This window comes from Dendrobates tinctorius, unplaced genomic scaffold, assembly GCF_039654945.1.
Source record: "Dendrobates tinctorius isolate UK_male_01 unplaced genomic scaffold, ASM3965494v1 ptg000020l, whole genome shotgun sequence".
NCBI lineage: Eukaryota > Metazoa > Chordata > Amphibia > Anura > Dendrobatidae > Dendrobates > Dendrobates tinctorius.
The window spans coordinates 27,819,579-27,847,440 of record NW_027361688.1 but is presented as its reverse complement, the minus strand read 5'-3'; the positions used below and the strand labels follow the sequence as shown (position 1 = coordinate 27,847,440).

Genomic DNA, 27,862 nt, shown 5'->3' with positions numbered 1-27,862 from the left:
CTGTCAGTCCCGCGGTGCTGACTTCCCTTCAGTCCATAACGATATTTCAGAGGTCACACTCTGTTTCGCATATAATCTCACTGGGGTCATCCATATGAATACTGCTCTGTCCAGACGTCTTGATATAATGACCCCACAACCGAACCAAACCGTGAAAGATTTGCTCGTCTCTACTTGGCAGCTACTCAGAAGAATCTATGGCAGCTGTGTATTTGGCACAAGGTTAGAGGAGGCCGGGCTTTATAAAGCTGGGACATTTCCATCAACAGGCCTTTCCTAACAATGACAGTGAAGAAGTCATAAATCTAAAAGGCTAATTACGGTCTGAAACTTTGGGCAAAATTATCTGAGCACACAAATCTCCCCAAGGGTGCCCAAATTTTTGCATTAGCAAATTTTCCTTTTTTTGCAATTTTTAAAATGTAAAAGATGAAAATATATAGAATTTTGTTTGCATAAAATGCAAAGGAAATGTGCCGTGAGATCATTTTGTCTTCAGCTTGCTTAATTGTTCACACAATGACAGTAATTTTGACCAAGCCACTGTGCATCATTTGGAGTATACTCTATACTATCCCTCATTAGACATGGGGAACTATAAGGTTCTCTTGACAAAAAGCTCCCAACTAAAATAATATATCTCTGTCCTGTGACTGTTATGCCAAATTAGCGGTAGGTACGCTGTGGAACAATTAGCACCATATATGCAACATGTGAACTTTACCTTTAACCCCTTTACCCCCATGGTAGTTTGCATGTTAACAGGCCAGATTAACCCCCCGCCCAGAATACACCTGGGGTATAAATTGGCCTAGGCCAGATTATACCCCTCCGGTTCAGAATATACCCCAGCTGCTGTAGATCAGATTTTTCACACTTTTGAGAACCATCAAAAACGTGGCCCCAGGCAGTGCACAGGGCCCCAGGCAGCACACAAAACCCCAGGCAGAGCATAGGGGCCACAGGCAGAACACGGGGCCCAAGGCAGAGCACAGGGGCCACAGGGAGCAAACAGGGCCCCCAGGCAGAGTACAGGGGCCCCAGGCAGCACACAAGGGGCAGAGACAGCACACAGGGACCCAGGCAGCACATGAGGGCCCCAGGCAACACATGGGGCCACCGGCAGCACACGGAGCCCCAGACAGAGTACAGGGGCCCCAAGCAACACACGGAGCCCCAGGCAGCGCACAGGGGGTCCCAAACATTGCACAGGGGTCCCAGACAGCACACGGGGGGCAGAGACAGTCTCTACCCCCTCTGCACTCTGTCTCTGCCTCCCTGTGTGCTGCCTGGGACCCTGTTCACTGTCTCTGCCCCTGTGTGCTGCCTGGAGCCCTGTGCACTGCCTGGGGCCCCTGTGCTCTGTCTGGGGCTGTGTGCTGCGGGGGGCCCTGTGAGCTGCCTGGGGCCCCCATGTGCTGCTTGTGGCTCCTGTGCTCTACCTGGGGCCCTGTGTGCTGCCTGGGGCCCCCTGTGCTGCCTGGGGCCCCGTGTGCTGTCTCTGCCCCTTGTGTGCTGCCTGGGAACCCGTTCACTGTCTCTGCCCCTGTTTGCTACCTTGGGGCCCCGTGTGCTGCCTGGGACACCGTGCACTGCCTGGGGCCCCATTTTTGATGGTTCTCAAAAGTGTGAAAAATCTGATCTACAGCAACTGGGGTATATTCTGACCCGGAGGGATATAATCTGGCCTAGCCCAATTTATACCCGGGGCATAGTTTGGCCTAGGTCAGAATATACCCGAGGTGATATATTCTGGCCCAGAGGGGTATAAACTGGCCTAGGCCAATTTATACCCCGAGGTATACTTTGGCCTAGGCCAGAATATACCCGGGGTGTAATCTGGCCTAGGCCACTTTAACCCCGGTATATTTTGGGCGAGGGGTTAATCTGGCCTGTTACACCGGGCCAATTTTTACAATTCTGACCACTGTCCCTTTATGAGGTAATAACTCTGGAACGCTTCCATGGATCCCGGTGATTCTGATAATGTTTTTCTCGTAACATATTGTACTTCATGATAGTGGTAAAATTTCATTCATATAACTTGCGTTAATTTGTAAAAAAAAAATGGAAATTTGGCGAAAATTCCGCAATTTTCCAACTTTGAATTTTTATGCCCTTAAATCACAGAGATATGACACACAAAAAACTTAATAAGTTACATTTCCCACATGTTTACTTTACATCAAAACAATTTTGGAACCAATTTTTTTTGTTAGGAAGTTACAGTGGGGCAAAAAAGTATTTAGTCAGTCAGCAATAGTGCAAGTTCCACCACTTAAAAAGATGAGAGGCGTCTGTAATTTACATCACAGGTAGACCTCAACTATGGGAGACAAACTGAGAAAAAAAAATCCAGAAAATCACATTGTCTGTTTTTTTTCACTTGATTTGCATATTATGGTGGAAAATAAGTATTTGGTCAGAAACAAAATTTCATCTCAATAGTTTGTGATATATCCTTTGTTGGCAATGACAGAGGTCAAACGTTTTCTGTAAGTCTTCACAAGGTTGCCACACACTGTTGTTGGTATGTTGGCCCATTCCTCCATGCAGATCTCCTCTAGAGCAGTGATGTTTTTGGCTTTTCGCTTGGCAACACGGACTTTCAACTCCCTCCAAAGGTTTTCTATAGGGTTGAGATCTGGAGACTGGCTAGGCCACTCCAGGACCTTGAAATGCTTCTTACGAAGCCACTCCTTCGTTGCCCTGGCGGTGTGCTTTGGATCATTGTCATGTTGAAAGACCCAGCCACGTTTCATCTGCAATGCCCTTGCTGATGGAAGGAGGTTTGCACTCAAAATCTCACGATACATGGCCCCATTCATTCTTTCATGTACCCGGATCAGTCGTCCTGGCCCCTTTGCAGAGAAACAGCCCCAAAGCATGATGTTTCCACCACCATGCTTTACAGTAGGTATGGTGTTTGATGGATGCAACTCAGTATTCTTTTTCCTCCAAACACGACAAGTTGTGTTTCTACCAAACAGTTCCAGTTTGGTTTCATCAGACCATAGGACATTCTCCCAAAACTCCTCTGGATCATCCAAATGCTCTCTAGCAAACTTCAGATGGGCCCGGACATGTACAGGCTTAAGCAGTGGGACACGTCTGGCACTGCAGGATCTGAGTCCATGGTGGCGTAGTGTGTTACTTATGGTAGGCCTTGTTACATTGGTCCCAGCTCTCTGCAGTTCATTCACTAGGTCCCCCCGCGTGGTTCTGGGATTTTTGCTCACCGTTCTTGTGATCATTCTGACCCCACGGGGTGGGATTTTGCGTGGAGCACCAGATCGAGGGAGATTATCAGTGGTCTTGTATGTCTTCCATTTTCTAATTATTGCTCCCACAGTTGATTTCTTCACTCCAAGCTGGTTGGCTATTGCAGATTCAGTCTTCCCAGCCTGGTGCAGGGCTACAATTTTGTTTCTGGTGTCCTTTGACAACTCTTTGGTCTTCACCATAGTGGAGTTTGGAGTCAGACTGTTTGAGGGTGTGCACAGGTGTCTTTTTATACTGATAACAAGTTTAAACAGGTGCCATTACTACAGGTAATGAGTGGAGGAAAGAGGAGACTCTTAAAGAAGAAGTTACAGGTCTGTGAGAGCCAGAAATCTTGTTTGCTTGTTTCTGACCAAATACTTATTTTCCACCATAATATGCAAATCAAATGAAAAAAAAAACAGACAATGTGATTTTCTGGATTTTTTTTTCTCAGTTTGTCTCCCATAGTTGAGGTCTACCTATGATGTAAATTACAGACGCCTCTCACCTTTTTAAGTGGTGGAACTTGCACTATTGCTGACTGACTAAATACTTTTTTGCCCCACTGTATAAGGGTTAAAATTTGACCAGCGATTTCTCATTTTTACACCATTTTATTTTTACTGACCACATCACATTTGAAGTCACTTTGAGGGGTCTATATGATAGAAAATACCCAAAAGTGACACCATCCTAAAAACTGCACCCCTCAAGGTGCTCAAAACCACATTCAAGAAGTTTATTAACCCTTCAGGTGCTTCAGAGGAATTTTTTGAATGTTTAAAAAAAATGAACATTTAACTTTTTTTCACAAAAAAATTACTTCAGGTCCAATTTTTTTTATTTTACCAAGGGAAACAGGAGAAATTGGACCCCAAAAGTCATTGTGCAATTTCTCATGAGCACGCTGATACCCCATATATACAGGTAAACCACTGTTTGGGTGTATGGCAGAGCTCAGAAGGGAAGGAGCGCAGTTTGACTTTTTCGATGGAAATTTGGCTGGAATTGAGATTGGACGCCATGTCGCGTTTGGAGAGCCACTGATGTGCCTAAACAGTGGAAAACCCCCACAATTGACACCATTTTAGAAACTAGACCCCCCTCAAGGAACTTATCTAGATGTGTGGTGAGAAAATTAAACCCCCAAGGGCTTCACAGAAGTTTATAACGTACAGCTGTAAAATTAAAAAATCATATTTTTTCCACAAAAATGATCTTTTCACCCCAATTTTTATTTTCCCAAGGGAAACAGGACCCCAAAAGTTATTGTGCAATTTGTCCTGAGTACGCTGATACCCCATATGTGGGGGTAAACAACTGTTTGGGCGCATGGCAGAGCTTGGAAGGGAAGTAATGCCGTTTGACTTTTTCAACGCAGAATTGGCTGGAATTGAGATCGGATGCTATGTCGCGTTTGGAGAGCCCCTGATGTGCCTGAACAGTGGAAACCCCCACAAGTGACGCATTTTAGAAACAAGACCCCCAAGTAACTTATCTAGATGTGTGGAGAGCACTTTGAACCCCCAAGTGCTTCACAGAAGTTTACAATGCCCGGGCTTGAAAATAAAAAAACATATTTTTTCCACAAACATGATCTTTTAGTCCCCAATTTTTTTTCCCAAGGATAACAGGAGAATTTGGACCCCAAAAGCTGTTGTCCAATTTGTCCTGAGTACGCTGATACCCCATTGTGGGAGAAAACTACTGTATGGGCACATGTTGGGGCTCGATAAGGAAGTAATGACGTTTTGGAATGCAGACTTTGATGGAATGGTCTGCGGGTGTCATATCGCATTTGGAGAGCCCCTAATATGCCTAAACAGTAGAAACCTCCCACAAGTGACCCCATTTTGGAAACTAGATCCCCAAAGGAACTTATCTAGATGTCTGGTGAGCACTTTGCACCCTCAAGGACTTCACAGAAGTTTGTAACGCCTGGGGTGAAAATAAAAAAATCACATTTTCTCCACAAACATTATCTTTTAGTCCCCAATTTTTTATTTTCTCAAGGGTAACAGGAGAAATTGGACCCCAAAAGTTCTTGTCCAATTTGTCCTGAGTAGGCTGATGCCCCATATGTGGGGGTAAACCACTGTTTGGGCGCATGGCAGAGCATGGAAGGGAAGTAGCACCGTTTGAATTTTTAAATCCAGAATTGGCTGGAATTGAGATCAGACATCATGTCGCGTTTTGAGAGCACCTGATGTGCCCAAACAGTGGAAACCCCCCAATTCTAACTCCAACCCTAACCCCAACACACCCCTAATCCTAACCCAAGCCCTAACCCTAATGGGAAAACGGAAATAAATACATTTTTTTTAAATTTTATTATATTTCCCAAACTAAGGGGGTGATAAAGGGGGGTTTGATTTACTGTTTATGGCAGGTTTTTATGTTTGGCAGCTGTCACAAGCTAAAAGACGCTTTTTTATTGCAAAAATAGTTTTTGCATCACCACATTTTGAGAGCTATAATTTTTCCATATTGTGACCCACCGAGTCATGTGAAGTCTTATTTTTTGTGGGAAGAGTTGGCGTTTTTATTGGTACCATTTTCGGGCACGTGACATTTTTGATCTCTTTTTATTCTGATTTTTGGGAGGCAGAATGAACAAAAACCAGCATTTCATGGATTTCTTTTGGGGGGGGACGTTTACACCGTTCCGTGTGTGGTAAAATTGATAAAACGGTTTTATTCTTCGGGTCAGTACCGCGATAACTCATTTATATAATTTTCTTATGTCTTGGCGCTTTTATACAATAAAAACAATTTTATATTAAAATTAATTATTTTTGCATCGCTTTATTCTGCGAGCTATAACTTTTTTACTTTTTCGCTGCTGATGCTCTATGGCAGCTCGTATTTTGCGGGACAAGATGACATTTTTAGCGGTACCATGTTTATTTATAGCCTTCTTTTTGATTGCGTGTTATTCCAGTTTTTGTTCGGTGGTATGATGATAAAGCATTGGTTTTTGCCTTGTTTTTTTTTTAAAGGGGTTAACTAGTGAGACAGTTTTATAGGGCGGGTCGTTACGGACGCGGCGATATTAAATATGTGTACTATTTACCAAAAAACAGAATTTGTTGTGAATTTTTTTAAAATTTTTACACTTTTTTTATTTTATTACATTGTCCCAGTGTGGAACATTACTATATAGTGTCAGATCGCTGATCTGACATTTTGCAGTGCACTGTGTCAGACCAGCGATCTGACATGCACTGCAGGCGGCTTCTCAGTGCCTGATCTCAGCAAGCACTGAGAAGCCAGCACCCTGCAGGATCCGGAAGGCCACCGTGGCCATCTTGGATCCGGGGGCATGCAGGGAGGAGACCCTCTGAACAATGTGAGAACAACACGTTGTTCCGAGGGTTTCAGGGAAGCACGCAGTGTGCCCCCTGCCTGCGTGATTCTTCCCTTATGCCACCGGAACACCGATCATGTTTGATCGCAGTGTGCCGGGGGTTAATGTGCCGGGAGCGGTCCGTAACCGCTCCTGGCACATAGTGCCGGGTGTCAGCTGTGATAATCAGCTGACAACCGGCCGCGATCAGCTGCGCTCCCCCGTGAGTGCAGCTGATTGCGATGACGTACTATCCCGTCCATGGGCATTAAGGCCCAGGGCACATGGACGGATAGTACGTCATATGTCAGGAAGGGGTTAAACGCTTTAGCTGTACGGCTCTGTATCAGCATTTTTATTTTTGTGATAATTTTCAAAGCATAATAACATTTATTGCATTAACATTTTTTTATTACTTTTTTACTCATCCACTGGGGTCTGCCATTTTTTCTCTTATGTGTGTCATAGAATGACACTTACACACCACAAATACTAAAGCCCCGGGCTATAAGGGACCCAGGCGTCCATCTCTACTTCTATGCTTGGTGCTATCGCAGCTGCAAACATTGCACGTCTCCTGAGCTGCCCAGTGCATTACTGTACATGTAGCTGGCGCCATCTTGTTGCAGCCCAGCACTTTGAGCTGAGCTCCAGTTTCCTCCTGTCACCGGTACTTGCAGTGTTCAGCAGTGACAGGAGGTCGGACATCAGAGCAGTGACGGGGAGAACAAGTAAGGCAGCCTGACATTGTACTACTAATGCCAGTCTACCGACCTGTTCTCACTGCTGGAAGAAGTCACATCCGCAGCTCGATTCTGAGTAATCGAGAGAAAGTGAGCGGCCAGCCACAGCCCTGACTTTCTCTTGACTACTTATTAGGCCGGGGTCAGATATGTGAGAAACTCGGACGAGTCTCGCATGTCAACACCCTGCACTGCCGCCGGCACTAGGACAGGAGCGTGTGGCCCTATGTATTTCTTTGCAGCCACACGCTCCGGTCCCAAGTGCCGGCGGCAGTGCCGGGTATTGACATGTGAGATTCGTGCGAGTTTCTCGCATGTCTGACCCTGGCCTTACTCTGAAGATGGGGAGAGTGAAGCCACTACTGATTTGCCGCATGGCTCGTATAATGTATCAAAATCACATGAGCCCCGGGAACGTGAGTAAAAACACCCCTGGAATAGCACTGGCACCAGAGGGGAGTGTAAGGGTTTTATTTTTAACAGGAGCAAACGTTCGGATTGAGAAGGGGTTGTCTTACTAGTGGACAATCCCATTAATGAGCAGTATGGTGGTATTATCAATACTATATATGCTGGTAATATTTGGGTATATTATTATTGTGATATTTCTATTATTATTGCACCTTATATAGCAGTATTTTTGGAAATATTGGTTGTGCAGTAAATCTTGATTTCCTCCTTCCAGGGTAATATTATTAATAGATATCCCTATCAGGGCTTTGTTCGTGGGGACAGTGTGGGATTGTGCGCTTTTAGATGCCAGGGCTGAATTTCAGTCCCAGTCTGTCCCTACCGGGATGATTAAATTCTTCATAAAATGTTTCTGCTTTGGAAAAATGGTACAGAGACCATGATGAGTAATTCTAACCTATCATTCATATCTTCTTACCTGTAAGCATAACCTGAAGTATACATGCCATACCTAGAACGAGCGCTCAAGGAGCAAACTTACAGGATCGGCAAAATTAGCTAAAAATTGCGCACAAACTTTTATAACATTAGAAACTATGAATTTAGGGAGCTGAGGCAAGACAAATTAGACATTATACAAAACATGCTCCACACATGTAATATGTGCACTTAGAAGGGATCTAAACTTAATCCACAGGTATAATTTACCTAAAATGTATTCTAGCACCTCAGAATATATGGGGTGTTGTTAAGGTCGGTGTAAATCACAAATGTCTCGCTTCTAATGGAAATGACTGCATGCATTGTGTATTTTTCTAAGAATATGATCATTTATATTGTTTTTCTGCTCCCACACTTACCGGTGATGTGCTCCGACTGTAAGTCATAATCTTTGTATCTTACCCCCTTTAGTGGTTTGCACGTTAATGACCGGGCCAATTTTTACAATTCTGACCATTGTCCCTTTATGAGGTAATAACTCTGGAACGCTTCCATGGATCCCGGTGATTCTGACATTGTTTTCTTGTGACATTTTGTACTTCATGATAGTGGTAACATTTCTTTGATATGACTTGCATTTATTTGTGAAAAAGTGGAAATTTGGCGAAAATTTTGAAAATTTCGCAATTTTCCAACTTTGAAGTTTTATGCCCTTAAATCACAGAGATATGACACACAAAAAACTTAATAAGTAACATTTCCCACATGTTTACTTTACAGCAGCACAATTTTAGAACCAAATTTTTTTTTGTTAGGAAGTAGTGATGAGTGAACGTGCTCGCCCGAGTATCACTGTACTTAGTGTACTCGGCGAGCACCGACCATTTCCAGGATTACTCGGCGGGAACTCGGATCTCCACCCAGCATTTTTGCCGTTCTTTAGAGACCCAGTCAGCATGCAGGGATTGTCTGCTAGGCAATGAAACGCCGCAGCCATCTTTGTTGTGGTCATGCAGTGATTGGCTGGCTGCACGGCATCATCAGAGGTATAAGAGACCGGACACCGCCCTGCTCAGCGCAATCAGCTCCAGATTGAGATAGTGTAGGGAAAGCTGCTGCTGAGATAGGGTTAGATTTGGGGATATATTAGTCAGTGTGGGTTCTACCTTCGTAAACTACTCAAATCCAGCTAAACCAACAGTCCTTCTAAGGACTAATTCTGGAGTATATAGGTTCCAGTGTTAGGCAGGCAGGGTAGTGTACGTCACTCTATACATATCAGTACAAGGCCTGCAGGCACTGTATGTATATACATATTATTGCATACATCAAGAGGGTCCATTCCCTTCCTGTCTGCTGGTGCTGCTGCTATCTATAACATATATTGACCGTATATACCTAGCCCCAGGTCTAATTGGCTAGGAAAAATTTTTTGCCAGATTAATAGAGATTATTTTATTGTAAAGCAATCTAGAGCCTTTTTTTTCTGCATGTGCTTTTTGACAATGCACAATACAGCCAGATCCTTTTCCTAGCACATCATAAAAATCCAGCCATTTTAAAGGGGTCCCAAACATCACTTTTCAGTGCGCAGAGAAATCTTTCATTTTTTATGTGGTATGGTAGAGTGGAAATTTTTTTGAGTGTCTTACACAATTTCTTGACACCATTTTGCTGAACCCCCCAAAAAATACATACAGGCCACATATTTTACAGTGTGGTATATCTGTGACACGTCTCATATATCTGTGTGCTAAAAATTTGGGTATTTTAGGCCTAAATTCCATTTTTTTGCTGTCTGTCACTCTAGTTATATACAGCACTATTTTGCATTTTAAAAAATACAAGCCACATATTTGGCAGTGTGGTATCTCCGTGCCAGGCCTCATATATCTGCATGGTCCAAGTTTGGCCATTTTAGGCCGGTATTCCAGTGTTTTCCTGTCTGTCACTCTAGTTATATACAGCACTATTTTGCAATTTAAACAAAAAACAGGCCACATATTTGGCAGTGTGATATCTCAATGACAGGCCTCATCTATCTGTGCAAAAATTTTGGCCATTTTAGGCCTACATATTCTAGTGTTTTTGCTGTCTGTTACCGTACTTATTGCCACCAATTTGATAGCAAAAAAAACCTTTTTAACTACAGTCTAGATAGTTTAGAGTGTGGTTTTCCCACACACGTATCACATACAAGTTTGCTCCCAATTCAGCCATTTGTAGTGAACATGTATAATATTCTAGTCCATTTACAATGGGCAAGGCGCATGGCAAGGGACGGGGAAGTGGACGTCATGGTTTATGCCGAGGTCGAGGCCGTGGGCAAGCTGAAATTGGGCCACAAAAAACACCCACATCTTCTCGCTGGACCTTAGTGTCCGAAGTCCTAGTGGACCGCAGCAAGACAGCACTATTGAAGCCCAAGCAGTGTGAAAAGGTTGTTGGTTGGATAGCGGATAATAATTCCAGTTACTTATTCACCACCACCAGCACCCTGTCTTCGACACGGTATAGTCTGAGCAGTCGTGAATCTGGACTGCATATTCCTCACCCTGATCTTCCTTCCTCCCAAAATGCTGAGTGCCCAGAAACAACTGATCCCACACTCAGACACTCCGAAGACCTGTTAAGTTTTCCATTTATAGATTCGTTCCTCTCGCCTGGTCCATTTGAAGTGGGGCAAGATGAGATTCCATGTAGCGATGCCCAAATATTTGAGCCATGATCACAAGAGGTTGACAATGATGAGACACAATAGCCAGAAAGTCAGGAGGCAGACCAGGGTGCGGAAGTGGAAGATGAGGTGGTGGATGACCCAACCTGGCAAGAGGACATATAGAGCGAGGACAGCAGCACACGGGGAGGGAAGCATAGCACCCATTCAGGCAGGAAGAAGCAGTGTTGTGGCTGCAAACAGAAGGCGGGCAACCATTCCCCGTAACACCAACATGACGGAAGTTGCCAGTCCAACTGTTAGGTCTTCCCGAGTCTGATTATTTTTTAAGATTCTGCCGATAACCCCAAACAGGTCATTTGCAACACCTGTCATGCCAGCATCAGCAGGGGTAACAAAACTACCAGCCTTACCACCACCAGCATGATCAGGCACGTGGCAGCAAAGCACCTGACTTTGTGGGCCCAACCCCAGGCTCCAGGAACAAAGTCTGCTGGTGATACCACTGCTTCTTCCACTGTTGTGCGTGCAAGCCAATCCCCTGTCCACGGTGCATGTGAAGATGCCTCATGCCCTGCACCTGCCATTGCCCACGGTGAAATAGCACCATCATCGAGTACATCCACGTCCTTGTCCCAGCGCAGCCTTCAGTTGTCCATACCCCAGTCATTGGAATGTAGGCGGAAATTTGCAGCCAACGCCCCACAATCCACAGTACTAAATTCACACATTTCTCATCTGCTTGCGCTCGAAATGTTGCCTTTTATGCTTGTGGAGATGGAAGCTTTCCGCAACCTGATAGCGGCAACCATCCCAAGGTACTCGGTCCCCACCTGCCACTATTTCTCACGCTGTGCCGTCCCAGCATTACACAAGCACTTGTCCCACAACATTACCCATGCCCTCAACAATGCAGTTACTGGGAAAGTACATCTAACCACGGACACGTGGACAAGTGCTTGTGGCCAGGGATCGTACATCTTGCTGACGGCACACTAGGTTAATATAGTGGAAGCCTGGACCCCGTCAGACCTTGGGATGGAACACGTCCTTCCGACGCTATAGATTGCGGGCCCTACGTCAGTCAGGGTAGCCCCCCACTGTGTACAGCTCCTGCACCTCCTCGTCTTCAGACTCCATCTCCGAAATGAGCACATCAGTTACAAGCTGGAAACATTGCAGCACTGCCAAAGCCAAGCGGCAACAGGCTATGCTGAAGCTAATTTGATTAGGTGACAAACCACACAATGCTGAAGAGTTGTTGACAGCTCTGAAAGAGCGGGCAGATGTGTGACTGACACCGCTGAACCTTCAGCCAGGCATGGTTGTGTGTGACAATGGTAGGAACCTGGTGGCGGCTCTGAGGCGAGGCGGACTGACACATATACCATGCCTGGCCCATGTACTTAACCTCGTTGTTGAACATTTTCTAAAAAGCTACCCGGAGCTGCTGAATCTGCTTGTGAAAGTACGCCACCTGTGTGCCCGTTTTAGAAAGTTATTGTAGCTACAGCTTCAGCCGCCCTTGCCATGCTTCAGCAGCGATCGACTGTTGTGTTGTCCCCACACGTTGGAACTCTCCACTGCATATGTTGGAAAGGATTTGTGAGCAGAAGAGGGCAGTTATTGAATACCAGCATCAACAAGGCCGTCGTTATTCAGGTTTGACTCCACACATAAGACCTCAGGAGTGGACATGGATGTCAGACATATGTAACATCCGCCAAAACTTTGAGGAGTCCACCACTATGGTGAGCGGCGATGACGCCATCATTAGCGTCACCATCCTGCTCATTTGCATTCTGAAAAGCTCTCTGCTTACAATGAAAGAGGATGCATTGCAGGCGGAGCACAAGTACATGGAGCAAGGAACCATACAGGGTGATTACACACAGCCCAGCCTCATATCATCCCAACGTGGATTGGTTGACAGTGAGGAAGAGGAGGAAGAACAGGAGCTACTTTCATGCGCAATAGATAGTACTACAAGCACAACTGTCATACCGTCTGTTCAGCGTGGATGGTCTGAGGACAAGGAGGAGGACACCTTGGTCAGTTGTCCTGTTGGTGAGGACACGGAAGCCTTGCCTGTTACAAGTCTGGCACACATGGCTGACTTTATGTTACGCTATCTTTCCCGTGACCTTCGTATTGTAAAAATATAGAGTAACAGTCATTACTGGGTAGTGACACTTTTAGACCAACACTACAAGGAGAACTTTCATTCTCTTGTTCCAGAGGCAGACAGGTGTACTAAAATGGTGCAATACCAGAGGGTCATTGTTGCAGAATTATTAAAAAAATTCCCATTTCAAAACGCTGGCGGCAGACATAACAGTTCATTGGACAGCCCAGAAGTACAGGCGAGAGAGACACAACTGCAATCCAGCAGAGGCAGGGGAACACTGGCAAAGTTCTGGGACAGTTTTCTCAGACCCTCCCATCGCTCTGGCCCTGAGGCGCAGGGTAATGTCACAAGGAATGGAGTGTTTTATAAGATGCTGAGGGAGTACCTTGCTGACCGTACCAACATCCTCCGTGATTCCTCTGTGCCTTTTAATTATTGGGTATCCAAGCTGGACAAGTGGCATGAACTGGCTCTCTACGCCTTGGAGGTCCTGGCCTACCCTGCCGCTAGCGTTTTGTCTGAGCGAGTTTTTAGTGCCGCTGGTGGAATAATCACAGATAAGCGCATTTGTCTGTCAGCGGAAAATGCAAACAGGCTGACTCTTATAAAAATGAACAAGTGCTGGATTGGGCCAGACTTCTCAACACCACCAAATGATGACAGTGAAACATAAACTACAATGTAGTGTCTTTTTGGGAGGTGTATTCCCATGCACCTCTTCACAACCAAACATGGGTATACGCTTCCTGATTTTGGCTATTTAGTGTCCTCCTCCTCCTCATCTTCACCATCCACCACCCTTAGAATACCAGGGTGAACGTATTCCATCATGCTCCAGCCACTCTAGTTTTTGGCAAGTCTGGTCCCCGATGACCTCTACCGTCTGATAAGATGGCACACTCTTCTGCATCTCACAGACATGGATCAGTCGCTGAAGGGCTTCTTGAGTAGGCTGATGTGTAGTAGCCTTCTTCCAATTTTCCAATTACCGGGTCATTGTTTGGTAAAAATAATCTGATTGAGTTCACGTAGGATACTCATCCCAGAACTACAGGTACATCTTCTTTGATGGGCTCAGGGACTAGCAGGATCCCTTTTCTCCCCACTTCTTTCCCACAGATTCGAATATTCATCCACATGACCCCTGTGACCGTGATCGGTTGTTGATTGGCAGCAAACACCCTGATCAATGTCTCTTTTTCTGGCTTGGCCAGGGCCTGAAAATGCTGCTTGAATTGCGTTTTGGGGATCGCCGTCACTTGTGACCCGGTATCTATCAAGCAGTCCACTGGAACACCCTCAAATTCAGCATGCAGGATGGGACACCCAGCAATCAAGTGTTCGTTATGATAGGGAGCGGCCTCTCTCCTCGCCTCCCCTGCAGAGTGCTGCACTACTGCGGGGGTTGGTAGTTTAACGGTGGCTTCCGCTGGTCTTGAGAGTATTTCCGACAGTCTCTGGCAAGGTGCCCCCGTCCTCGACATTCCCAGCATTGGATGCCTCCTCCTCACCTGGGGGCACCTCGAGCCTTTCCTCGTGCCTCTTGTAGTTCTCTCACTGCAGGCGATGGGCTGGGCCGACAGGGGGCCGGCACGGCCGAGTAGGGACGTTCAGTGGACAGATCTCCCATTCTTCGCTCCATCTGGGTCAGTTTCTCTTGCACGTTGGCAAGGGACCGTTTTAATCTTGCCCCACCTGGACCAGCACCTCCTGATGGTTTGGGTCCCCTAAGGTATTAGCGCCCTGGACATGCATCACCCCAGATGCGTAGCTTTCTTCCTTGCTTTGGGCCACTGTTTCTGCCAGGATTTGACAAAATATGAGAGCCGGATCTAACCCGCACCCGTTCTGACAGTGTTCGCCTCAAGAATTTGTTGTGCAGTCCCAGAATGAATTGTTCCCAGAGTATCCGGTCTTTAGAGCCCATGCTGCCAAGTCCATCCGACTCCTTTCTCTGCACCTCCGCTATCACTTCTTGCAGTGCTGTCGCATATTGAGAAATTCCTTCATCTTCCCGCTGCAGCCTCGAGAAACATTTGTTGCGGAGGTGTCCCGCGCTAGCAGTTTCACCGTAGGTCTCTTCCAGTAACTTCACTAACTCCTTCAGAGGACTACGGGTGAGTTCTGATTGTAGGCAGTTGTTTATATGGGCTTCTCCCTCTAGGGCAGTTAAAGCGATGTCCACTTCAAGGTCTGGGTTGATGTTATAAATCTTCAGGGTGCTTTGCAGCCGGGACACCCAGTCGGACAGTGGCATATTATTGCCGTCAAACTTTGGTAGCACACTAAAGTAAATATGGTGCCCATAGGGAGTGTCCTTGAAGGGGTTCCACCAATGCACACAGCATCCCCATTAACATTAGCATGTTTGCGTGGGTTTTCTCCGGGTACTCCGGTTTCCTCCCACTATCCAAAGACATACTGATAGGGAATTTAGATTGTCAGCCCCATCGGGGACAGTGATGATAATGTGTGTAAATTGTAAAGCGCTGCGGAATATGTTAGCGCTATATAAAAATAAAGATTATTATTATTATTAGCATTCCCGCCATTTCTGTCTGCTGCCTCTATCTTGGTGACAGTACCCTGCTCGCAGCGCCACTTGAAGCGATGGCCGAGGAGCCACCACGGTGCAGGGAGACAATGGTACACAAGATGAAGTGCAAACAACAAAGGGTAAAATTATTGGAAGGCAAGGAATTAAGTGGATAAGGAAGGTGCAAACAGGGGTATGCAATGGCAAAAGATAGTTTACAAGAGTTTGTATTCTTTAGCTGGGCCGTTAAATATCACGGTGCTCCAGAGGATCAATATATATCACACAAGCAAAACCAAACAATAAACAAAGAATGATGCTGCTCTAAGTGTAGCCTCCCTGGCCTCTACTAAACAGGCCACACGGCTGCCGTGTTGTGTCTGTTGAAGCCTACACTATGTCCTGATATGTCCACAAATGGGAACAAACTCACGATGATGTTGGGGACTCAGGTCCAGTCTCGAGGGCCCCCAACAGTCTTGAACGGTGGTGCGCACCTCTGCCAGGCAGATCCATTAAACGTTTTCTTCACCTTGCTTCAGGGTCCAGGAGGTGCTCCTGGAAACTGTAAATCCCTTTCTCGGTCTCTTCGTGGCTTCTCAAAATGGCACAGGACAGCCACCTTTGCAACAACAGAAGAGTCTGTTCAATCTCCCAAGTCCACTAAGTCTCAGGATGTGCGACCTTTTTACACAGCTCCATGCACAGCAGCTCTCAGCAGCAGCTTCCAGCTCACGCTCTCACAGGCTCAACTGCTCCCCTCCTCAGCCTCGGGCAGTTCATTAACACAGTCCTTTACAGGGGCAGCAGATCATTCCATCACACCAGACAAGGGAGTGCTGTCTCTTAAAGTTGCAGCGTGTTTCTTATTGTCCATAACAGCACCACCCCCTTACAGCCGTGCCGGGTATTAACATGCGAGACTCGTGCGAGTTTATCGCATGTCTGACCCCAGCCTTAGTCATACTCACCAATGGGGGTGGCAGCACTAAAAGTGCCTAGGGCAGCATAAACTCTAAATATGTCTCTGAGGGCAGACCTTGCTGTCAATGCATAAGAAAACAGAATGGGAGTACAAAATGAATAATGTAAAGTGGATTTTCCTGTGCCCATCCAGTATGTGTGTTCAAGGCTTATTGGGGTGCATATGACTTGGTAGCAGGGCAGGCCTTGCAGTCACTGGAACATATTTTATGGAGGCCCTCCTGGACATCTTGTGAAAGGGGTATTGGGGTGCGTCGTAATTCTTGTCAGCCCATCCACTCACTGCATAGGCTACAACAGTTTAGGAGACCCACTGTTTAATAATGGCCCTTTAAGAAGATTAATGCCGCCTGATGCCCTGGTAAAAATAGGCTCTGTGACTTTAAGAGTCTCTCCTTCATAAATGAAACAAGATGGGTCTTCTTATGTGTCACACACCACATGGCTAGCTAGGGTTAGTAAATGTTACAATGACATTTCCCAGTGAATGCATTTGTATTGGTTAAAAGCAATGTTGAAGTTGAAAAACGCTTCAAAAACGCTGCGTCTGAACATAGTCCAAGTGGCGGAGGAACATTTTGGTCTGGGGTTAATTATTTTGCCTTATATACAAGTAATTCACCTGGAAAAGATGTACCTTGACATATTTCCCAGCAAAATACGTTTTGGTATGTTTTTTGGTGCGCCGGTAAAAATGGCATGAAACCCTGACAACATTGTTTAAAGCTGTGAACTAGGAGTCAGGAAATCTTCCAGGGGCGATCCCTATGATGTCCCCATGTCAACTGAGCAGTGTTTCCATCATTTTCAGATGTTTTTAGATCTTAAAAGGACCCCCGGGGGGGATCATGGTAAAAATTCTCAGGTCTCCCATAGAGTTACATGGGGTTTGTTGTTCTGTCCGAGTACCCGAGTATTCCACTTTGCTCGACCCGAGCAACGAGCACCCGAGCATTTTAGTGCTCGCCCATTACTAGTAAGGAAGCAGGGAAGTTTTTCGTCTAATGAATCTTCCATGAAGGCCATATTTGTGCAGGTATCTCTGAACAGTAGAATAATGTACCACAACACCAGAGTCTTCTAAATCTTTCTGAAGGTCTTTTTCCATCAAGGGGGGTTCTGATTTGCCTCTCTAGCAATCCTACGAGCAGCTCTCACTGAAAATTTTCTTGGTCTTCCAGACTTTATCTTGTCCTCCTGTTAACTGCATTTTTCTTAATTATATTTCGAACTGAGGAAAGGGTAACTTGACAATGCTTTTTTATCTCCTTATAGCCTTCTCTTGCTTTGTGGGCCTGTGACCCTGGTGGACCTATCTAGGCTTGCACCAGATCGATCTTCCTACAGAGCGTTCATCTATCAAGTAGCCACGGCACAGATTTTCAATGATGTCTGGATTAGGGGACTGTGAGGACCATTGTAAAACATTCAGCTTGTGCCTTTTGAGGTAGTCTATTGTGGATTTTGACGTGTGTTTAGGACCATTATCCATTTGTAGAAGCCATCCTCTTTCCAACTTCAGCTTTTTTACAGATGGTGTTATGTTTGCATCAAGAATTTGTTGAAATTTAATATAATCCATTCTTTCCTCCAACTGTGAAATGTACCCCGTGTCATTGGCTGCAACACAACCCCAAAGCATGATTCACCTCCTTGCTTAATGGTTGGAGACATGTTCTTTTCCTGAAATTCTGTACCTTTTTTTTCTCCACATATACCTTTGGTCATTAAGGCCAAAGAGTTCTATTTTAACCTCATTAATTTTATGGTGAGGACTAGTGATGAGCGAACGTGCTCGCCATGTCTCGTTACTTGCCCGAGTATCACTGCACTCTGTGTACTCGGCAAGCACCGAGCATTTCCGGGATTACTCGGCGGGAACTCAGGTCTCCACCCAGCATTTTTGGCGGACTTTAGAGACTCAATCACGCTGCAGGGATTGTCTGCCAGGCAATAAAACGACGCAGCCATCTTTGTTGTGGTCATGCAGTGATCGGCTGGCCGCACAGCATTATCAGGGGTATAAGAGACTGGACGCCGCCCTGCTCGGCGCATTCAGCTCCGGATTGAGTGTAGGGAGAGCGGCTGCCGAGATAGGGTCAGATTTGGGGATTTATTAGTGTGGTCAGGGCTGCCACTAGGAATTTCAGCGCCCCATACTGACATTTTCGGGGCCCCCTTTAGACTCCGCCCCACCTCCACCCCTCAAACTGTCCACAGTCCCACCGCCCTCTCTTGGAAAAATTCCACTTCTCACCAATCACACATTAATAGTTCCCATCACCAGATCACACATATAGCCGGCAGCTTTTGGTTTGGCCAAAAGATTTTTTAAGCCGCCATCTCAACACGGTAGACACTTTTGGCCGAGCTATACTCTACTGTAACCTATTAAATATTTGTTAAAATATGCAATACAGTTTAGGTATATTTTAATTTATTTTTCAATTTTTAAAATGACCAATAATATCACATATAAGGGACAAATACCACCGCACCATGTCCAGACCACATATTACCACCATATAGTGACCTATAATACCATATACAAGGAACAAATACCGCCACACCATGACCAGATCACATATTACTACCACAGTGACCGAATAATATCACATACAAGGAACAAATACCACTGCACCATGACCAGACCACATATTACCACCACAAAGTGACCAAATAATAGCACATACAAGGGTCAAATACTGCAACACCATGTCCAGACCACATATTACCACCACATAGTGACTGAATACTACAATACTAATCAATAATAAAAAAACCCAATACTATCACCATAAGTCCCATTATACACAGAGGACCTGTACTTAGTATGCAGTGTCTGTGTACAGGTATTACAGTGATCAAAGACATTATACACAGGACCTCTGTATACAGTATATAGTGTCAGTGTATAGGTAACACACTAACTCACCAGTGATGTCTCTAGGTGAAGTCCTTCATCCTTGCTTTTCATCTTTCATCCAGCACAGATCGCCATCATGTCTTCCAGCCAGGACTCGTCTCTGCAGGAAATAACACAGTTATCTAGAGCTCCACTTGCAGAACACATTACTTATTTTTTTCCCAACTTCTACATTTCATCACATGAAGAAAAAAAGGCAACACAGTATCACTCTACACAGTAACAGGACCGCCCCCCCATTTAAAACAGTATACTCAAAAAATAAAATAAATACATCACTGCAGTAATAATATCCCTTAATTAGCCCCTATGGCAATAATATCCCCCATCCTGACCCCCATGTGCCTCATTCCTGGCTCCAGCCATATGTTTTCATATCCCGCCCTCATGAGTATTCATTGTGCCCCATAAAATCTCCCGATCCGTCTTCATCGTATCCATCCTGCCCCATGATCCTGCACCATGTGTCTCCCATCCTGCCCCCTCCTGTGTCTCACTGTCACATTCCGCCCCCGTGTCCATTCTGCCCCCTCTTGTCTCACTGTCACATTCTGTCCTCTCCTGTGTCTTACTGTCACATGCTGCCCTCTCCTGTGTCTTACTGTCACATTCTTCCCCCTCCTGTGTCTCACTGTCACATTCTGCCCCCCCGTGTCTCGCATTCTGCCCCCGTGTCTCACATTCTGCCCCCATCATGTCTTGCATTCTGTGCCCATATCTTGCATTCTGCCCCATCATGTCTTGCATTCTGCCCCATGTCTGCATTCTCCCCCCATGTCTTGCATTCTGCCCCATCATGTCTGCATTCTGCCCCATCATGTCTGCATTCTGCCCCCATCACGTCTGCATTCTGCCCCCATCATGTCTGCATTCTGCCCCCATCATGTCTGCATTCTGCCCCATCATGTCTGCATTCTGCCCCCATCATGTCTTGCATTCTGCCCCATCATGTCTTGCATTCTGCCCCATCATGTCAGCATTCTGCCATGTCTGCAATCTGCCCCCATGTCTGCATTCTGCCCCATGTCTTCTATTCTGCCCCCATGTCTTCCATTTTGCCCCCATGTCTGCATTCTGCCCCCATGTCTGGCATTCTGTCCACGTATCTCAGTCTGCCCTGGGCCCCCCGGATTGCTGCTTTCAATAAAAAACAAACAAACAAAAAAAAAGTTCTTCTTACCTAGCCGCGCTCCAGCGGTGAAGCTCCCTCCACGCTGCTGAAGCGCGCACTCGCCGGCGACTGACAATGACGTCAGACGCGGGCGACGTGTGCGCTGCGGCTGACGTCAGCTGCCAGCCTCCAATTGGCTGGCGGCTGTTAACTATTGACGTGTGGGCCGGTGGGCCCGCATGTCAATAGCGTTCAACTGCCGCACCGCAGCGCCGCTAAGGGCCCAGTTTAGCCTGCCGGTAGGTGCCCGGTGAGCAGATGAGACAGGGCCTGATGCAGGCCCCCTCTGCCCACCGGGCCCCATACACCAGTCAGGGCAGTAATGCCCTGATGGCGGCACTGGCTAGCCTTGTTCTACTCATTACTTTGTGTTTTCAAAAAATAACACAAAACCTAAAAAGAAATTAATACAGTCTGTTATCTCAGGCTGAGGCTTGGTGTTTCTGTGGTGGAAAAATCTTCGCTTTGCAGGCAAACTTATCAAATATAATTTTTCTCCAAATAAATCCATTTGTATTGAGCTTTTCAAATATTTCAGTAGTCCATGTAAAATGGGCAAGACAAGTGGCAAGGGACGGGGAAGTGGACGTGATGCTGATGGTGCATGCAGAGGGCGAGGCCGTGGCCAAGCTTACAGTGGGCCACAGCAAAGACCCACATCTTCGCGATCGAAATTCTTGTCCCAGTTTCTAGGGGACCGCACCACACCACTATTGAAGCAAGAGCAATGTGAAACGGTTGTTGGTTGGATAGCGGATAATGCTTCCAGTCACTTAGCCACCAACACCACCATGTCTTCCACACGGTCAAGTCTGAGTAGCCGTGAGTGTGGACCGGAAATTACTCACCCTGATCCTCCTTCTTCCCACCATGCCGAGTGCCCTGAGACAAGTGATGCCACACTCGGACACTCCGAAGAGCTGTTCAGTTTCACATTTGGAGATTCGTGCCTCTCGCCCGCTCCACTTGAAGCGTGGCAAGATGATATTCCATGTAGCGATGCACAAATCTTTGAGCAACCACGGTCACAAGAGGTGGACGATGATGAGACACAATTGCCGGAAAGTCAGGAGGAGGAGCAGGGTGCGGATGTGGAAGACAAGGTGGTGGATGACATAGTGACTAACGCAACTTGGTAGGAGGACATGCAGAGCGATGACAGCAGCACATATGGGGAAGGAGGCATATCACCGCAACAGGCAGGAAGAAGCAGTGTGGTGACCGCAGACAGAAGGCGTCCATCCGTTCCCCACAACACCAACAGGATGGTAGTTGCCATTCCAACTGTTAGATCTTCCCGAGTCTGGTTATTTTTTAAAGACTCTGCCGATAAACCCAAACAGGCCATTTGCAACACCTGTCATGCCAGCATCAGCAGGGGTAGCAAAACTACCAACCTTACCGGACGGAACCTTTGTAGACAGAGTCAGGTAGACGGCTTCAAAGGGAGCGCCAGGCTGGCGGTGGGAGTAGATACAATGAGGATGGTCCGCTGCAGCTCCGGCTGGGTACCTCAAGAGAGGATCAGAACAGCAGAGCACCCTTTATGGCAGCTGCTTTGGTTCATGAAGGGTGCTGGGTGGTGAGTGAGTTTAGATTGCACTAAGAGGGGAAAGCTGACAGGAAGTTAGGTCAGAATCCCCATAGAGGGGGAGGAAGACAGTTTCCCCACTGAGGGAAGGAGGGTAAGGATATAGATGCAGCAGCCTCCGGTGAGCTGGAGCTGCTAGCAAGGAAAGAGAGAGAAAGAGAAGATCAGTTATTCAGAAGGAAGATAGAAAAGTACGAAACGTGAGGAGAGAGAGACTGGGGATTAGGGCTAGAGCAGAGAACTTTCCTAAGTTTTAGCGCCAAAGGCCGGGAACTGGTATCCGAGGCTGTGCGTGATACTAATGATCCTACAGCAGAAACCGGAGGAATAGAAGTTGTGACCACTATATTACCACATACGACTTTGAGACACAGCAGCAACGTGTGTGAGCCGGGACATGATTGTAAGGAGTCCCTGAAGCAGGCTACAGCTGCCTGTCATGCGAGTGGAGTTATACGTAACATCAAGAAGGAAGAACTTGAGTGTAAGTCAGAACTACAAGTACTTCAGATTAGCGCTAGAAAGGAGACGTTCAGAAAAGGCATATTCGGAAGGGAGTGCTGGAAGTGTGTATTCCATCTGCCTGGGAGTTAGCTGAGCCACTGACCTGGAGAGGACGGCACTGAAGCGGGCATTTGTCTATGCCAGAAACGTGAGTAAAGTTTCGGAACTGCATTCAGCTGTGTCATTGCCTTCTTCCTGCGCCAACCTACTCAGCACTGCTACATCTCTGTGCCTAACACCACATAATCTACCTCAAAATCTACTACTGCTGCCCTGGGACTACAGCTCTGCCTGTGGAGAGCTATTACATCTTGCACATCTCATGCACCACACCATCTGTCCCAGAGGATCTGCATTGCAGCGCTGGTCCCCCCTTCTGACCAGATACCACAGGTAGCGTCACGAACTATCTACCTATAAACTTTATTCAGCTTCAGTCCACCTATTTTACATGGGCGCCCAGTGCCACAGACCGGGTCACCGCTGCCGCGACACCTCCCCTTTAAGAGACTGTCCTGGTACCGAGTGAGTAAACCCACAACCCTGGGGGTGCTCCACTTAACCTCGTGGTTCAATGTTTTCTCAAAAGCTACCTGGAGCTGCTGGATCTGCTAGTGAAAGCACACCATCTGTCTGCCCATTTTAGAAAGTCAGCTACAGCTTCAGCCGCCCTTGCCGTGCTTCATCAGCGTTTGCAGCTTTCGGCTCACCGACTGGTGTGTGATGTCCCAAAGAATTGGAACTACACTGCATATGTTGGGAAGGATTGTGAGCAGAAGAGGGGAGTTGTTGAGTACCAGATTCAACAAGGCCATCGATATTCAATTCAGACTCCACACATAAGACCTCAGAAGTGGACATGGATGTCAGACATATGTACCATCCTCCAGAACTTTGAGGACTGCACCAAGATGGTGAGCGGCGATGACGCCATAATTAGCATCACCATCCCGCTTCTCAGCATTCTGAAAACCTCTCTGCTCACAATTAAAGATGATGCATTGCAGGCAGAGCACGAGGACATGGAGCAAGGAACCAAACAGGGTGATTACACTCAGCCCAGCCTCATGTTGTCGCAACGTGGATTGGTAGACAATGAGGAGGAGGAAGAACAGGAGCTACTTTCATGCGCTATAGACGGTACTACAAGCACAGCTGTCATACCGTCTGTTCACCGGGGATGGTCTGAGGACAGGGAGGAGGACAGCATGGTCAGTCGTCCTGTTGGTGAGGACACGGAAGTGTTGCCTGTTAGCAGTCTGGGGTGCATTTGGCTGACTTTATGTTGTGCTACGTTTCCCGTGACCCTCACATTATAAAAATTTTCAGTGACACTCATTACTGGTTGGTTGCACGACTAGACACACGCTACAAGGAGAACTTTCAATCTCTTCTTCCAGAGGCAGAGAGGTTTACAAATATGTTGCTGTACCAGAGGGCCCTTGTAACGAAAATACTGAAAAAATTCCTATGTGAGAACGCTGGCAGCAGACGTCAGAGTTTGTTGTACAGCCAAGTAGTCCAAGAAAAAGAGACAGAAGTACAATCCAGCTCAGGCAGGGGAACAATGGCAAAATTCTGGGACAGTTTTCTCAGACCCTCCCATCGTGCCGGCACAGAGGCAAGGGGTGCTGGCACAAGAAGTGCAATGTTTGGGAATATGCTGAGGGAGTTCCTTGCCGACCGTACAAATGTCCCCTGAGAGTCCTCTGTGCCTTTTAATTATTGGGTATCCAAGCTGGACACGTGGCATGAACTGGCTCTCTACGCCTTGGAGGTCCTGGCCTGCCCTGCTGCTAGCGTTCTGTCAGAGCAGGTTTTTAATGCCGCTGGTGGAATTCCAACAGATAAGTGCATCCGACTGTCATCTGACAATGCTGACCGGCTGACTCTTATAAAAATGAACAAGGCCTGGATTGGGACAGACTTATGTACACCACCAAGTGAAAGCAGCGAAACATAACCTCAAATACATAGTCTTTTTTGTGGAGTATTCTCATGAACCTTTTCATAACCACACATGGGTATCTATCCGCTTCATGATTTGGTCTGTTTGGTGTTATCCTCCTCCTTATCCTCATCATCCAGTAGAACACCCGGGTGAATGTATTCCATGATGCAAAAGTCACTCAAATTTTGCCAAGGGTGTCTCTGATGCCTATAGTAGATTTTCAAATAATGTACCCCCCATGGGGAAATGTTTGTCAGCCCAGGCACTGCGTGTATGGGCATTACAAGTCTAGGAGAGCCGATCCTTTACATTGGGCCTAGTTTTTACTGAGGCCTTCATCAATGTCTCCTCATTCTCCGCCACTAGATGACCAGGGTTAAAGTGTTCCGTGCTGCTACAGCCAGTGTCAAAATCCTAACAAGGGTTGGTGTTTTTGCTGGGCGTTAAATACTTGTTATGGAAAAGGTTGAGGTGTACCTCACAGGGCTAAATGTTTGCCAGCCAACACACGTAGTGTATGGGCATTACAAGTCTAGGAGACACGCTCCTTTTTAATGGGACATTTTTTGTTAAGAGGCCCGCCTCCATGTTTCTTTCAACGGGGGATTGGGCTTATTGGGGTGCATATGATTTGCTGGCAGGGCATAATACATAAGAAAACAGTACGGGAGTACAAAATGAATAATGTCTAGAGGATTTTCCTGTGCCCATCCAGTATGTGAGTTCAAAGGCTTATTGGGGTGCACATGAGTTGGCAGCAGGGCAGGCAGAGACATATTTGCCACTAGGCACGTGCCTAGGGAGCCAGGATGTGGGGGGGCAGCACCTGAGCAAGGTTTGTTTTTATTTTCAGTCCGGGGTTTGGCCCGCTCACCCACCCTCCTCAGTCGCTACTGAACTTTGCAGCCTGACCCCAGACACAGCCCGCTCCTCCACTGCCCATGTTCCCCAGCCGCTCCATGCTTCTGTGGGCACCGCAGCTACATACATGTCCTTGGCCGGTAAGTTCTTCCCTTCCACTACCCGAATGAAGATGGAGCTCCGTCTGTCCATGGCAGTGAGGGCAGAGTTCAGCAGCCTGCTCCCGTCCTCGGCTCCATCCACATTAGTCTCCCGCGCTCCGGTTAGCAGGTGCTGCCATACCTCCCAACCACCCCGATTCTCACGGGACAGTCCCGTTTTTGACCCCTACCCCCCGCGTCCCACCCGGGACTCTATTTTTCCCGCACTGCACTGATAAGCCGCACGCCCCCCCCATGCACCGACCCCATTCTCACCCTCCCAGAGAGCCGCCGCAGCCTGCAATGACTTCGCTAGGCTGTTCTGTGGCTGTGTGCACAGGACCTGTGATGAGATCACAAGAGAGGAGGAGTCAGGGGGTCACATGATCATGGGCCTCTGTGTCTGCAGGACTCTGCTGTGCTGGTTGTAATGGTGCTGGATGAGGTAAAGTTTACGTGTGGGGTCAGGAGGGGTTTACAGGGTGGATGTAGCAGAGCAGTGTGTGTACAAGGTGTACAGAGCGGAGCCGTGTGTGCGAGGTGTACGGAGCAGAGCCGTGTGTGTACGAGGTGTGCGGAGCCGTGTGTGTACGAGGTGTGCGGACCTGTATGTGTACGAGGTGTATGGAGCGGAGCCGTGTGTGTGTACGAGATGTACGGAGCGGAGCGTGTGTGTACGAGGTGTACGGTGCGGAGTCATGTGTGTACGAGGTGTACGGTGCGGAGTCATGTGTGTATGAGGTGTATGGAGCGGAGCCGTGTGTACGAGGTGTACAGAGCGGAGCCGTGCGTACGAGGTGTACGGCGTGGAGCCGTGTGTGTACGAGGTGTAAGGAGCGGAGTCGTGTGTGTACGAGGTGTACAGAGCGGAGCCATGTGTGTACGAGGTGAACGGAGCGGAGCCGTGTGTGTATGAGGTGTATGGAGCGGAGTCCTGTGTGTACGAGGTGTACGGAGTGGAGCCGCGTGTGTAGGAGGTGTACGGAGCGGAGATATGTGTGTATGGGGTGTACGGAGCAGAGCTGTATGTGTATGGGGTGTACAGAGCAGAAATATGCGTGTACGAGGTGTACCGAGCGGAGCCATGTGTATGGGATGTACGGAGCGGAGCCGTGTGTGTATGAGGTGTACGGAGCAGATATGCGTGTACGAGGTGTACAGAGCAGAGATATGCGTGTAAGAGGTGTACTGAGTGGAGCCGTGTGTGTATGTGGTGTACGGAGCAGAGATATGCATGTACGAGGTGTACGGAGTGGAGCTGTGTGTGTACAAGGTGTACGCAGCGGAGCCGTGTGTGTACTTGGTGTACAGAGCAGAATCGTGTGTGTATGAAGTGTGCGGAGCGGAGCCGCGTGTGTACGAGGTGTGCAGAGTGGAGCTGTGTGTGTGTGTATGGGGTATGCGGAGCGGAGCAGTGTGTACGGAGTGTGCGGAGCGGAGCCGTGTGTATACGTGTACTGAGCGGAGCCGTGTGTGTTATGAGCACATTTTCTCCTTCACCTCTGATGTCCGATGAACTCCCTCTGCTGGTGAAAGGAGGTATTAAAACTGATCAGGCTGGGAGAGACTTGTCATCAGATCAGGTGGAGTGTGATTGGACATCCGGAGTTTCTGAGTGGATATAAGACTGCCGACGCCCTGCTGGGTTGCTGGTGATACTTCTCTGTTCAGAGCTCTGGCCTCCAGTTTGTTCCAGTCTTCTAAAAGCTAAGTTTGCTCTTCTGTTGTTTCATGAGATTTTGTCTGGTTTACTTAGTGCCTGTTTTCAGCCAGCCCTGACTAGGACTGGCTGGACTCCATTTTTGGTCTCTGATCAATTGCCCTTTTTGCTCTGTTTGCAGGAATTACCTGAGAGCTGATATAGGTATTTGGAAGTCTAGTGACTTCAGGGTCTTTTTCTTATCAGACGGTTGGCATTATTTTTTGGCAGTGTTTTTGCGTGATTGCAGACAGCAACTTTTCTGTCCTGTCCTATTCAGTTAGTACGGGCCCCATCGTTTGCTCAGCCTGTCTTTCTATCTGTGTTTGTGTTTTCTTCTGTTTTCACCGTCAATACATGTTGGGGGCTGCCTATTGCTTTGGGGTCTGCTCTGGGGAAGTTTAGATTTCCCCTTTCTTTCTTTAGGTTTATTTAGTCCTCCGGCTGTGATCGAGTGGTCTAGGACCACCGTAGGAACCCCCCACGGCT

General features: G+C 47.2%; 1 long non-coding RNA gene across 1 annotated transcript in view; it reads left to right on the top strand.

The window, feature by feature from the left end:
- LOC141083578 (uncharacterized) overlaps window positions 1-20,559 on the top strand; it is an 80,933-nt gene extending 60,374 nt beyond the window's left edge. Inside the window, exon 3 of the long non-coding RNA XR_012230757.1 lies at window positions 17,806-20,559. This is a non-coding gene — a long non-coding RNA (uncharacterized lncRNA). The remainder of the gene's footprint in view (window positions 1-17,805) is intronic.
- The last annotated feature ends 7,303 nt before the right edge of the window (window positions 20,560-27,862 follow it).